The sequence below is a fragment of the Callionymus lyra genome, chromosome 17 (genome assembly GCF_982586985.1).
Source record: "Callionymus lyra chromosome 17, fCalLyr1.hap1.1, whole genome shotgun sequence".
Lineage (NCBI taxonomy): Eukaryota > Metazoa > Chordata > Actinopteri > Syngnathiformes > Callionymidae > Callionymus > Callionymus lyra.
The window spans coordinates 6,815,686-6,830,039 of record NC_141834.1 but is presented as its reverse complement, the minus strand read 5'-3'; the positions used below and the strand labels follow the sequence as shown (position 1 = coordinate 6,830,039).

Genomic DNA, 14,354 nt, shown 5'->3' with positions numbered 1-14,354 from the left:
CACAATTCCTTTTTTTTTCTTCCCATAGCAGACCTGACCTCAGATCCTTCTCTGCTTGACCTGAGAAAAACACTGCTCCCTTGAGTGTCAGTGAAATGCAAGGTCGGCTCATAAGTGACGCCTAAATGACCATAAAATGGTATGTCATTATCCCCCCCACTGTACCATTAAAGCAATTACAAAACAGCCATTGTCCACTGCAACAGGTGTTTTTTACTTTTTTCTAACACTACGTGGTCGCTGCCATAACCGTTCTAATAATGACACACAATCATTTTGTGTTGAATATCAACTAAACCGATAAGAAACCTGTGCCCTTCACGTGCACAGGGAATTATGGGTGAGCCCATAACTCCCATTGTTGCCCCCTAAACTCTCCTTTTCATCGATTTGGGCACTCGGGCGTATGAGCCTTACGAGTGAATGTGAGTGAAAGTGTGTGCATGCGAAACCATAGGGAGCACGGTCGGTCACACGAGTGCATTAGCGAGGAGGAAGTCAAAAGAAAAAAAGAAAGCACACATCGTAGATTCTGTGAAAGCGAGGGAGACTCGACGAAAACAAAAAAGCATGAAACCACAGAGACTGACTCCCAGGAGGGTGTGGTGTCACTTTGGTGACACACAACAGAGGCAGATTACGACAGGTGCCCCAGCAAAACAAGGGACTTCATGGCCATTGAGGCTCATTATTTTTGAAGGTGGCAGAAATAACAACTGAAGGATGCTCAGATTATATGAAACGCGTTTTTTTTTTAGCAGAATTTATTTACATTTATCATTATATGCATTTTTTAATATTTAAATGAAGCTTAATTCACTACCATCTGGCAAAAAAAAAAAAAGGTCACGAGCGTGGAAAATCAAGGACATGACCGGACAGACAATATACACTGAAATATCAGTTTATCCCACACTGCCGATCTATGACCTCTGAACAGGAAACAGGAAATAAGGCCAGTGGTCTTCTGCAGGAATGTCACTGGCCAGCCTAAACTACATGTAACCAAGTCTCACTTGATGTATGCATCTTCTTTTATGGAACGAAAAGAGTAACAGGAAATAGCTGTGAGAGAAAAGTATGTAACATTTCACTCGAGAATTATGAGAACTCTCGGATTTTTAAAATGGAAGGCATGTGTGTCGCAGCGATCGTCCCTAAAAGGTGCCTTTTCTGTTTCTACAGATGCTCAAGTTATTTATTTCATTGGAAATATTAAGATTTTAAGATTCCAGAGCAGCAATCATCAACATAAAACATGGTTATGTAGACTTATACTACACTGCACTTAATTTTAACCCCCAACAATTGTACACTTTAACATAAACAATGACTTGTAAAGTCAATACTTTCATAGGTATAAAATATTTTAACATAAATACAACTTTATACATCTTTTTGACACTTAATATTTTTACTATAGATGGTCTTTTCTCACAAGCATTACTTATTACATAATTTTCATTTTCTTGCCCGTTATATTTCGTGTCAGCGTTGCCATTGACAAGCGGATTCCAAAAAGGAATCCTTTTGCCCTCGGCGTGGGCGCAACAATGAAATGTCAATACCTCATATGCATTCAACTTTGCTCAATTCCATGATAATCCTGCTGTGTAATTGTCCTACTTGTTTTTGGGTTGGATGTGCTGGACATTTTTAAAACATCTGGAATCCTGTCCACCCATGAAATTCCTCAGATTTTTCCAGGGCGACAATAGCGGAATGCATTAAGGTAAAAATCCCTGTCAGCTGTGGTTTGGTCATGCATCACCAAACGTAGACCTGCAGCGGGTCTTAGATGCTTTTTATAAGATATCTACCAGTAAACAAAATGTCTATGATTATGAAAAGGGATAGAAAATATGGGATGAAAATGAATTTTTCAATCGACCTAATCCGTTTTAAGACTCAAACTATTTTAAGAACACATTGCACTAATAGTATTGATAAGTATATTGTTGTCATGATCCATTGTTTTTGCCACCTGGCTGGAAACAACCACTTCCTGGTTCCATTCCGTGGTGTCAGATTGTCCTTGCGTCTATGCTGGTAGAAGAGTTTTACTGTAAATGTTATTTTTATCTTCAAGTTTCTGATCCATAGATTCTGATTGTACTTTGTTTTTCAGTGTTATCGTTGATTGTTTCAGTATATAATAAATACTAGGCACAGGCCTGTATTTCTACACTACACATACTATATTCTTAGTACGGCTTGTGTTATGCTGTTGAATTCTCATCAACCTGGGGATTGTTAATCGTGTACATTACTAATGGTGATTTAGTTTTTGGGCTATTTGTCTTGACAGAACGAGCAGTAATGACGTACAATCTTTGGGAACAAATTGAGGTCAATGTGGACGTCTTTGGCCCCGCACTTTGGTGGACCACCTACCCGGCATCTACCTTTGTACATCATTCAAGAAGAAGAATGTGGTACAGAAAACGCTCCGTGGAAAGCGTATTATTTTCTACTTGTTGCACTGAAAACCCTGCTAACAGATGAGGGCTCTCTGCTCGCCCCATGTCCTGCCCTGTTCCGCCTCTCCCTGTGAGAATGTGACCCGATGCTGATTAATCTGTTTTTAACCATGTCTGGAAGCCCTCCAAAAAGGCATCGGCCCACGCTGCTCCTCTGTTTTCTTATTCCATCCTTTCTTTCAGCTGGACAATTGCTGCCCTGATCTTTCTCTGGGTTAGTTACAAAGTGTTGCCACACAACACGACCATTCTCAAGTCTACAAGAAAAATAGTATTTTGTTACACAAAATTTGACTCGCCTCACCTTAAAGTCACTTTTTGTTCCGCTTGTGGGCTTCAACGCTGCCGATATGAAAGGCTTAAACAATAGCTCTTTTCTTCACCCAATTGATTTTAATAACAACATCTTCTTCCTCTCATCCTCCCTCACTGTACAGGAATGGAGCTGAACTTTGAATGAGATTCCATTCATCTGTATCTCTCTGATCTTCTCCGCAGGACGCCATGCCCCGTGGAGCTCACCAACCTAAAGCTCTGACGGTAGAGGCCAGAACACTCCATGGTCAGGGGCGAATGCATGTTATGATACATGTCTGTCCTCGTGATTGTCATATGGTTTGGAGGCAAGAGCTGAAAACAAGGTATGTCACAGGCCAAAGGAGCTTTTCCATTGTCAAATAAGTCAACTTGGAAACTGGTGGGATCAGTGATGGAGGGGTCACCGGTGTGTTGATCTCGGTTGGTCTCGTGTTGTGCTGCCATAGAATCCACCAGGTCAGGAGGAAAACACACACACACACACACAAACCTCACACTCGAACAAGTACAGAGATGTTCCCATAGCCTTTCCGAATGGTTAAGCAATGTTTGGCGCTCTCCCTGTGTCGCTCATTTGCTAGCTTACTGTCAAGCTGCTATATTTCATGATCTCCCCCTTATCTTCTATTCAATAAAGCACAACCATGTCTCCATCCTTTGGTACAATATTGGCAGTAGTTGTAAAGAAAAAGAGAACTAGAACCTTTTGCAAGATGCAACATGGCATACAACCAAATTACAAAAAATTTAATTGTGTTGGTCCATGGGCAAAGAAAAATGATAGTCTGATCAGGAAATAAACCTGTGATACAGAAGTGAAAGTAAGTAAGTAATTTTTATTTATATAGCGCTTTTCCAGACCAGGGACACAAAGCGCTTTAACAATCAAAACAATACTCACTAAAATATATACTTTAAAGGTCAAGATAATACTAAGAACAACACAGGAGTCCTAGAAAATCAAGGAAAAGCCTGAACAAATAAAAGCAATAAGAGAGCCGTTTACATTAAATTTCCACAAATATAAAATGTGACTGTTGCAAGGGGCCATTGGAAAGTGGGAAAACTGAAAATATAATATTGAAGTAGTAAAAGCCATCAGAAAAGATGAATTCAACAAAACACGGATGCTTAAAGAGTTATATTTACAAGATATATTTTGCAATAAAATGGTGGTAAATGACGACAATATAAATGATTGACTTCATGCGAACTGCAAATAAACATTTAAAAAGCCGCTTGTGGGGGCCAGGCAGCACTTAGGCACACATAGCCAAGACAGACAGTTACAGTAACTTGTTAGTTTTCTTGAAAAAATGAACAATATTTTTTATATTTTGCTAGGTACTTGCAAGTACAAGTTGCAGCAGTGACAGGTCACACAGGTGAATAACACCTTCCTTAATTTTCATGGAACTTCCAAATACCACCAATATATATTCACTCTAATACAATATTCAATTAAAGAGTTATTTTGAAGATATAGACATGATCGCCACAAAGCCATCTTGATGAAGGCAATTATGAAAATGGATTGAATAACATTAATATCAGACTATAGTTTAGCCAACTACAAGCCACTCCTTTCTCTGAGAAAGTAAATATGTTCTACTAACTTTGCATGCGTTTATGATGTGGCTACAGCTTATCTGATTAGACAAAGAAAGCATGTGGTTTAAAATTGTAAACATCCAAAAAAAGGCCTAAGATTTTCCAGCTTTATACTGGGGAAAAAGCACTATTGACGAACAAAATGATTCATGAAATCACATTATTTTAGAGTCATGGTTAGAAAGAAGCTCAGAGTTATAAAGTTGAAGTTAAAGTCTGGAAACGATGAATAGATATCTTGTATTGAAAAATAAAGAATAATTATCCACGCTCGGCCGTGTTACGCAATCTTTTTAAAAATGGAACCGGCTCACGCCCACCCTGGTCCTGCGAGTCCATGCTACCTTTAATGAGCAGATTCTCCCACCAGAAAAACCAATTAAGTCTTCTCATTAGGGGCTTCCACAGAGCTTCCACTGTTCCATCCTGAAGTCCTACAGTGACCATGGCCTTCGTGATTAAACATTAACCGTACGAGAGCCGCTGTGAATTACGCACCAGTGGACGGCATTGAAACTTACCCTATAGATCGCAATGCATGTACATTCTGTCTATTAATAATCTTAACTTTGTTAGTGTCCCAAGTAAAAAAGCATGTTTTGATGAAGGTATTTTTTTAAATGTTTTTCAATTGGTTCTCATTTTACCGCTTTCAACACAATTTTAAAACAACTGGTTAACAGCCCATTAGACCATTTACACACAGAAGGTGAACCATCAGAAGCAATTACAGGTTTAGTGTCGTGCTCGTCGATGCGTACATTGATGCAAACATGTCAGAGGTTGGGATTGAATTAGCAACCTCTCAATCACAGGCTCACTGTTGACCGTCTGAGCTATGCTGCCCCCAAATGTGTGCTGTCTATAAATGCAAATAACCTACAAACATTAATGAATAAAGATTTATTTCTGAAGCGTATAATACCAACATTTTAGCCAATCAACAATAGATTTGGACACCAATACACTAAATAAATCCCAAAAACAACACTATATATGATCTAATAGTTAACAAAAGTCAGTAGCATTGATTCATACTTGCAATGGTTAACTCAGGTATTGTAATATTTTACACGAAACAAATAAAGTAATGCTTATATTTAAGGTAAGTACGGATTGGAATCCAGTAGGATCTGGAATCCTACTAGTACAGATTGGAACCCTACTGAACTGGGATCCGAATATTGGAATTCTAATCAGCTTTATGAGGATTCAAAATTCTACCAGGAAAATCTCCAATTCTAATCGAAGAATTTCGGATTACATCAAAATTCATTGGAAAATAGATTGAATCATTTGACATCTAAAATTTCAGCATAGGTAAAGCCCACATTCACCATTACTATTCTAGGTGAATTACTTCATATTTTAGATATCTGATAACCCTTCTGTCAATACAAATTGTAACCATGGAGACCGCCGTCTGGTCCAGGTCATAGACCTTGTTCATTTGGACATTTGCGGATCACATGATGGATTGGAATCAAAAATTTGTCATAGGACAATTCGCAGTAGCAGGATTCCAATCTGTTCTAGTACACAAAAAGTCTCTACTAGTAGGATACCAGATCCTACTGGATTCCAATCTGTACTGTGAGAGTTACATATTTGTATATACAGTACATGATGTGATCACTTAATTTGAGAAAAATTGTACATGAATGTCTGAACTTCAAGTCCTAAAACAGAAAAAACATTTTTAAAGTTCAAATCCAAAAGCGAAAGGGCTGAAAGGTAACAACAAAAACAAATAAGGTATTCGCAAACACCAGTGTTTACAGCAACACCATAAACCTTAACAGTCATGGCAGCAGCCTTGCTTTGAGCTACCGAACAAAGTATAGCCTGTAAAATACCAGGCAGTGTTTTGAAGCAGTGCAAGTAATGCTTGGTGGTGGTGGTGATGGAGGCTAGATTAGAAGGAATGACTGAACTGATAAACTGATGAGTAAAAACTTGCAGGCACAAGTCTATACAACAGCAATAGTGTCACCTTACAAGCTTCACCTAGTTGTGGCAACACTGCAGCACACAAACACACAAAAAGTCACACCAGGGACATCGATATTAGAGCAGACACTCTTGCGAAAAGAGTAAATAAAATTAAAAAAACACAGGTAATTTCCAAACCAGTCTTTATGCAAATACTGCCACACACACATTGGCCAATGTGAGCTACTGTAACAGATACGTGCACTTTGGCAGTGACTTTTTGTGTCGGCACAATGCTCCGACCGTGTGTCGGTTTGTTTGCCATGTCACACACCTGTGAACCAAACCAGGACTCGCCATCTGTCGCACAAAATGTTAAGACACCTGTCGAAGCTACAGCGCTCTCAATGTCCACACACGTTAAGAGCGCTCACAAGTGAAAGTCCAATATTTGAGACACCATCAAATAACCTCAAAATATAACTGATAACAGATAAACAAAATCAGTATCCAAGACAAATATTTCACAAATTTATCAAACATTAGTTCATTCAAACATCACTGTGTATTAGTTGCAAAGGTTTGGTCCATTAAATACTTATTTCACCATCAGAGACAACCATTAATTCATCACCTAAAGCTGTTGTATCATCAGTTTTATCTTGCCCTTTAAAGTATATATTTTATTGAGTATCGTTTTGATTGTTTAAGCGCTTTGTGGCCCTGGTCTGGAAAAGCGCTATACAAATAAAAATGACTTACTTACATGGAAAACTCAAGACAGATCAAGTAGAAACAAACCATTTTATTTGGGATTTATTAGTGCTATTCATAACTAGTTAAATATCCTTTTTAATCAGACTAAAACATGTCATTTAAAATACAGTAAACATTATGTTGGCCTTTTTAGATTGATTTATGTTTGTATTTTAAGTGCTTTTGGGTTTTTTCCAGTGTTTGCTTGATGGCCCCTCACTTTTATTTTTTTTAGATTTTTATTCTTTCAAATGTATTTATAGATATATATATATATATATATATATATATATATATATATATATATATATATATGTTTATTTTTACTGTGCACTTTTGCTGGGGGAACAAAGTAAGAATTTCATAGTACGTAGTACTATGACAATAAAAGCTTTGAATCTTGAAAAGTCACTGTATAAAATGTGGCCCCTGAGGAAATGTAAATGTCCATGAAAGACACTTCTTTTCTATAAAAAAAATTGATTGAAAATACTTAGAATAAACCATTTAAACTTGACATAAAGAAGTAGCCCATCCAAATAAACATATAAACAACCAAAATAAGTAGTTTTGAGTGAGTTACAATAGAGTTTGAATGACATTTTCAAACCAAATCTTTGACAGAATCACCTCATGAGTTATAGTACAAGTACAAGTAACACATTTCAAATCCTAACTTCTTTTTCTTCTGGATATACTAGATGTAGTAGTTCTTGTGTGTGACCCAGTCACTGTGAGTCAACACAGTGTTACCTTCACCAGGAAACTCTCGTCGATTCATTTGACAAAAGCGTCTCCAAACGTGTCCAGTCAAACCCAATACTTCGAGGGGGATTTCCTGCGGTTGAGCAGGTAAAGTACACGAGACAAGAGGCGGGAAGACGAAGGTAGTTGAGGTGATATTCGGAGGAAAAGACGCCATGAACCGCCAACAAACGAAGGGATGACTGCAACCCCGGAATAGCGGATGTGGACTCCAAGATGCTACACGCTTGCCCCCGAACCACCATAGAAAAAAAATGTACTTAAAACATGCATATAATCCGCGTTAGATCGTGTTTAGTCTACATTTAAAACAAGCGGGAATCTTTGTATAAGCCGCACTCGATGAGTGGATCACGTGATTTAAAAGGAGGTTAAAACGAAGCGTTACCTGCTTGTAATCCCTGCCGACGCGTGACAAACGTTACAAACGTGGTTCGCTCCGTCTGCTCTCCGGCGAAGTGAGGTACGAACCCAGTGGCTGAACCCTGAATAAAATCTCGACAACACCGCTGCACACACCGATGGTCTGGCCGCGGGTCAACGCAGACGTGTCCATCATCTCTAAGCCCCGCCTCATACAGTGGGAACCATCTTTTTTCTCTCGCTCATTGGCCCAGAGAGATTACTGTAAGGATAGCGGATTCCTGATTGGTCAATTAAGCTGTCATTTATTATTTAGGGGCTGAGCCTTGGCGTTGAGTCGCTAATATGCTTACGACGCAGCGTCATCTAGTGGTAAGGGTTGGTAACCACAACTCATATGTTTTATTTTGATTTACCTAAACGTTTTCTTTGGGGGTCACATTATATACTCTGACTTTCTACTGACTCCTTTAAGAAACATCTTAAGACGTTTTTATTTGTTCAGGCTTTTCCTTGATTTTCTGGAACTCCTGTTGTGTTATCAGTTTTATCTTGATCTTTAAAGTATATACTTTATTGATTATTATTATTTGATTGTTTAAGCGCTTTGTGACCCTGGTCTGGAAAAGCGCTATATAAATAAAAATTACTTACTTACTTACTTACGGTTTGACTAGGACGTCACACCAAAAAAGGAAGGGACAAATCAATAATTTACTGTTTGAAAACTTGAAAAATGAAACAAACGAACAAATAAAAATAAATACTAAAACAAGATTAATTCTTAATTTGATTGTATATATACATTTTGAATTAATTTAATAAAAAGATTCTAAAGACATTTTATATTTAATATATTTAAAAATGGAAATTAATATACATCAAAATAAAATGTGATTTTATGCAATTCAATCAATCGTGCAATATTTCATTTATATACATTTAATTGAAAAATATACATCATAAGAAAGCACTCGGAAAAAGATATAAAATAAATACCTTTTAAAAGGAAGCAAAAGAAAAGGAAGAAAAAAGGACCTGGGTTAAATTTAAAATGGCGTGTTTGTATTCTTCATGTTGTTTCTATAGTGTTCCTAGCTGAATAAATAGATGTTGTTCTTTGTCCTCAAAGGACAAAAAGGTCACTGAATAACTTAAGACTGCCCTGGTGCCTTCACACAGTGTGTTGTTTCACATAAACACTGAAGCACACGCGCACAAACACACACTCAGATTACGGAAGCTCAAGTAATTGGCTTACAGAGGGAAGCAGTGGTTACTTCCACAGGGACGCGAGAAACCACCACACAAGAGCATAAATAAAATGAAGCAGTGCAATGCAGTGACACAACCGTTGTATGGCAATGAAAACGTATATTTAGATGTCTAGGATATGTGTGTATAGATAGTTAAGTGGACTCACGTTTTGCAGAAATCCAGGAGAGAAGAACCACGGGTCAGTTATGCATAAAACACATGTGTAATAGAGCAGAAAAAACAGAATATCAGATGCAGCTTTGAATCTTTCTTCAGATCACAACAGCATGATTTCTTTATGAGCTACAGCGTTTCCAGATGCATACCTGTGCTCTTGAATAATAAGCAATTCTTTCCAAAGAGCAACTATCTTTCACCAGATCGGTCTTCTGTTGATGTATGTTTCTGGTTACAGGACATTTTCTTTAAGATGCAGAAGCCATCAAGCATGACACAGGTGGTGTAGAGCTCTGCAAAACTATGACTCATCCTTATTTGTCTAGAAATTATATTTCCATCTGCACAAATCTGAAAAAAAAGGCTTCTCATGTTCCTCTTCCTCTCGTAAGGTAGTTCATTTCTGGCCTTCGATCTAAAGTCATGGAGTTAAGCCAGAACTGTAAAACATGCTGCAGAAAATAGTTTTTTATGAAAACATTTTTCAATAGATTTTGAGTTTCAATGCATAAAAAATGCATTTATTGAGACTTTAGCAACTGTAGCTTCTACAACAAAAGCTATGTTAAAGCAATAGTCTGAACATATGTAATAAATACTCAGTTTGTAACATGTCACACACACATCTTGAAGCTTATGCATGTGTTAAATGAAGGTTAAATAAATACAATCTTGTGTTGATTACCTGTGAGTGAATGGTCCCATATTGCCAAAAGTAGTTCCGAGTGTAATATGACAAAAAACACACATTCAAGTCGGTTGATTGTACTAATGATTAAATAGGGAAAAAGTATTGTAAATAAAGTGTCCTTGTGGGTGAAAATCTGCTGCAACTGCTTGCGTTCTCATGCAGGCATGAGATCAAGGCAGCCACAGATTCTCTGTAGGATTAGTGGCAGGACTTCTGAGGCGAATTACCCTCACAAAGCCTTACGGACAGAAAAACTTTGTCAGGTCGTCAAACCGCATCATGCTGTGCAGGGAACTTAAATAACTCAAATAATGCATGAGATTAATTAACAAAAACTTTAACTTTAGAAACATGTGCAGACACTTTACCAAATCTTTATTTTAAATCAATATTTACATTAGGAAATGTTTTTAAAGCTTCAATACATTAAACTATTGGAATATTTTGCAGTAAGATAATATGATGATTTTGGTTAAAGCATTATTTCCTCCAAACTATGAGGACATTCAAGTGTGCAAAACAAATACATCCGGAATAAGAAAAAAACGATGTTTACCTGAGCTCCACCTGGTGATGTTCACGTGTCTCGATTCCTGTTTTTCTAACGCAGAGCCAGCTCTCACACTCCAAATGTCTCTGTGAGTGTTGTAACATTAAACTGACGGATCAGGTGTCAGGTAATGAAGGGCAAAGAGTCTGATAAAAGACGAGTTATTCACTCCTCGACAGTCACGAGACACCACAAGAACAATCATATACACTGTTGGCAGGTTATGAATATATTTAATTCAATTCAACTTTCATTCTCATTTTGTCATTTTTATTAGTTCAGTACAGTAAAAAGTATATTTTTACGTTTTATAAAAGCATACATTCAAAACATACACATGTTCAATAATAGCATTTTCAAGTATAATCAACATTTTTTAACTGTAAACAACAAATTTAAAAATGCAATAAAATAAAAACATTTTTAAAGGTAGACAAGCAATGTTCCACTGATAAAGCATGGCAGTTTAAATATTGAAAAGGAGAGAAGAATTCTTATAATTTCTGCCACTCATTTGTAGTTTAATTTATTTAATTAAACACAAAATGAACTTATTTATGTTTGGGTCTTTTTGCATTTGTATTATATGTTACAGAATGATGAATTAATTTATGTGTGTCATGTATTCTTGTATGGTGGAACTTCTGTTAAATGTATTTATTTATGTATTAATGGATGCCATGGAAAAAAAATCTATTCGCATTGCAATATAAACACGTACAGGAAGAACTTTCCCATTTAAAACGTTTATTTGATATATTCTTAACCGCTAGATGGCGGCAGCCAATCTTTTTCTAACATACAGTTTAATTCAGTTCAAGTTTGTTTTGTAGCTTTAATGGAATACATTTTATTGTCAAGTTATTCTACTGTCAGAGACCTGTCAAGGATGTTTTCAATAATCAGTCTGACATGAAAGTCCGGCTCCTTTTCTTAAGTTACACCGACGTTGAAATGACTACCTGGTGCTGTTTTTCCTCCTGAGCCCTGGGAAACTTCCCAGTGAAGGTAATGAGGTTTACAGTGGAAAAGTAGATGCAGATGACAGCCCTGACCTCGACTCAAAACAAAGCTGACCCAGCAACTCTTTCATCCAGATCTTGTGCTTTTGATCTTAAAATGGGAAGCATTGACTCTCAGCTGCATTATTAGACACTAAATATAAATGTGTTTTTGACATTTAAAAGTTGTTTTAAAGCTTGCAGATCATGATCCCTATAACTTCCTGTTATTATTTCATGCAAAAAGGCATGTTTATGAATAAAGTTTCATTTTCATTCTGAAATGATAACCTCAGTTCACAATGTTAGTGTTCTAAAAAATCAATGACAGATTGACAAATCAAAGAATGTTGAAAAAACTATCATGTCTTTACTTGGAAATTGCAAAAGGATATCCTACATTTGCTTCTTCTCAGGAACGTCTTTCTCCCATGCCTATGTGAAAAGAACATTTCCCTCCACAGCCTTAAGAAAAAAGGCTGTGGAGGGACTCTAGTAACTGAGACAATAGAGAATAGATGTGTCACCCCTGTTTACAACCGCAGGTGGGATTAGTTCCTTAAATACTACGGAAAATCGTTACCAGTATTGTTCCCGAACTATGCAGATATGATGTCAACATCCGATGAAGTTAAGTATCATGAATGTGTTCCACCACTTGAGTGTCGACAAAGTTCTTCACTTTGTTTATCTGTTCCAGTAAATAGTGACGATGAGTGTATCTGACCAGCGTGATTTCCCACAAACTGTCTGGTGATTTATTCAGAATGTAAAGTAAATACGTGCATAAAACACGTCAACTGGCATTGTTTTTGTGAGATGGTGTCTCTCCTCTGTCTCTGAGGAATCATATATCAACTGATGGTGTAAAGGAAACACCTACTACCATATATTTAGTTTGCTAAGGAATGATGTAATCTATGCCACAAAAATAAGTATTTTTTCCAAAAAATCAAAATCATATTGGCTCTGTTTTTGGAGATATTTTAATAAATAAAAAAATAAAGTCTGATTTTAAGGCCAAATCATAGGTAACTTGAAACTTGTTTGTCGCCTTTTTTACGAAACTTGACAACATTTACAATTTTTAATAAATGCTTGAGATCCACTGCTGCTCCTTAGAGCTATTGGTGGTTTAGCTTGACTTTTGTTGACATCATCAAGCATAACAGATGTTTTAAACACATGTATAATGCTTCATTTTACTTTCTAATGTTAGTTGGATATTCTTTGCAATGACAAAATACAATATTATTGTTTCTGAAGGAACCGTCGTCTGTCAAAAACTGACGTAATTCATGCTCATCTTATGTTAGCCTGCTAGCTTAAAGATGCTAGCATGGCTAATATTATTATCCTCTAACCTCCTTGTTTTGTAATGTTTTTTTTGTTACTTAACATGGTGGTATTAGCAACACTGATAACACACTATACACATAATAGGATGATGCTATCTTTAAATTACTTAAAGGAATCTACATGTCCAAACTTTAACACAGCAACAACTATTATAAACTAAAACAACTCAACAAGACCAATATTTACAGTTTGACTGATCAATTCTAAGGTTTTTTTTTATATTGAATTTTGGAACTCAATTGAAATGAAAGACAAGTTTATAAAATAAAAACAGGTCAAAACTCTATTAATATAAATTACCTTACCATCTATTATCCATATTTGATTTATTGCTAGCACCCCATAATAAACAATATGCAAAAATGTCAAGGTATTTAAATAATAAACCTTACTTATTGTTATTCAATTGTGATCTTAAATTTCTAAGTGTGTTTCCCCTCTGGGGATGAATAAACATTTTCTATTCTATTCACATTTTACCTCAGAATGGTGGCAGCTAGCACAGTTATTTGTGATTTAATAAGTATAGCATTGAGTATTACATTCTTTACATCACAGGAAAAAAAACAACAGAATTAATAAACAGTTTCCCTTTTTGTTATCGTTCAGTAGGGTTAAGAAAAATTAAATAATGTGAGAACGTGCTTGCTTGAGACCTTGGATCCTGCAAGGGGTTTGGATGATGTAATCTTCTGTCTGTAATTTCACTTAAAAACATAATAATTGGAATAGTTTGCATTCTGAGTGCATGGTCTGTAAAAAAAAACCAACAAAAATGTTAAATGGCAATTTATGCAAGAAAAAATAAAATAGAATAGTGTCAACGTCATCATTTTAATAAAATAATATATACAATTTGGTCAAAACGAGATGTGAAACGACTAAAATGACTTTTATATACACTGACATTTAAACATGCAGTAATGTATTATTAACACTTTAACTGGAAGTATTGATTCATAACAACAAGAATATCATTATAATAATATAATTAGTTTAAAAGGTAATTACAACTGCATTACTTTATTTAACTATCAATTGACCCTTTAAAGTCAAATGAATGTACACACACGCGCATGTACGCGCGCACGCTC

General features: G+C 36.3%; 1 protein-coding gene across 10 annotated transcripts in view; it reads right to left on the bottom strand.

The window, feature by feature from the left end:
• Window positions 1-8,391, bottom strand: part of epb41l2 (erythrocyte membrane protein band 4.1-like 2) — a 53,651-nt gene extending 45,260 nt beyond the window's left edge. For all 10 annotated transcript variants that reach the window (XM_087812810.1, XM_087812807.1, XM_087812813.1 and 7 more), the window contains exon 1: window positions 8,251-8,391. The gene's annotated coding sequence lies outside the window, so the exon portion shown is untranslated. The remainder of the gene's footprint in view (window positions 1-8,250) is intronic.
• Between the last annotated feature and the right edge of the window lie 5,963 nt (window positions 8,392-14,354).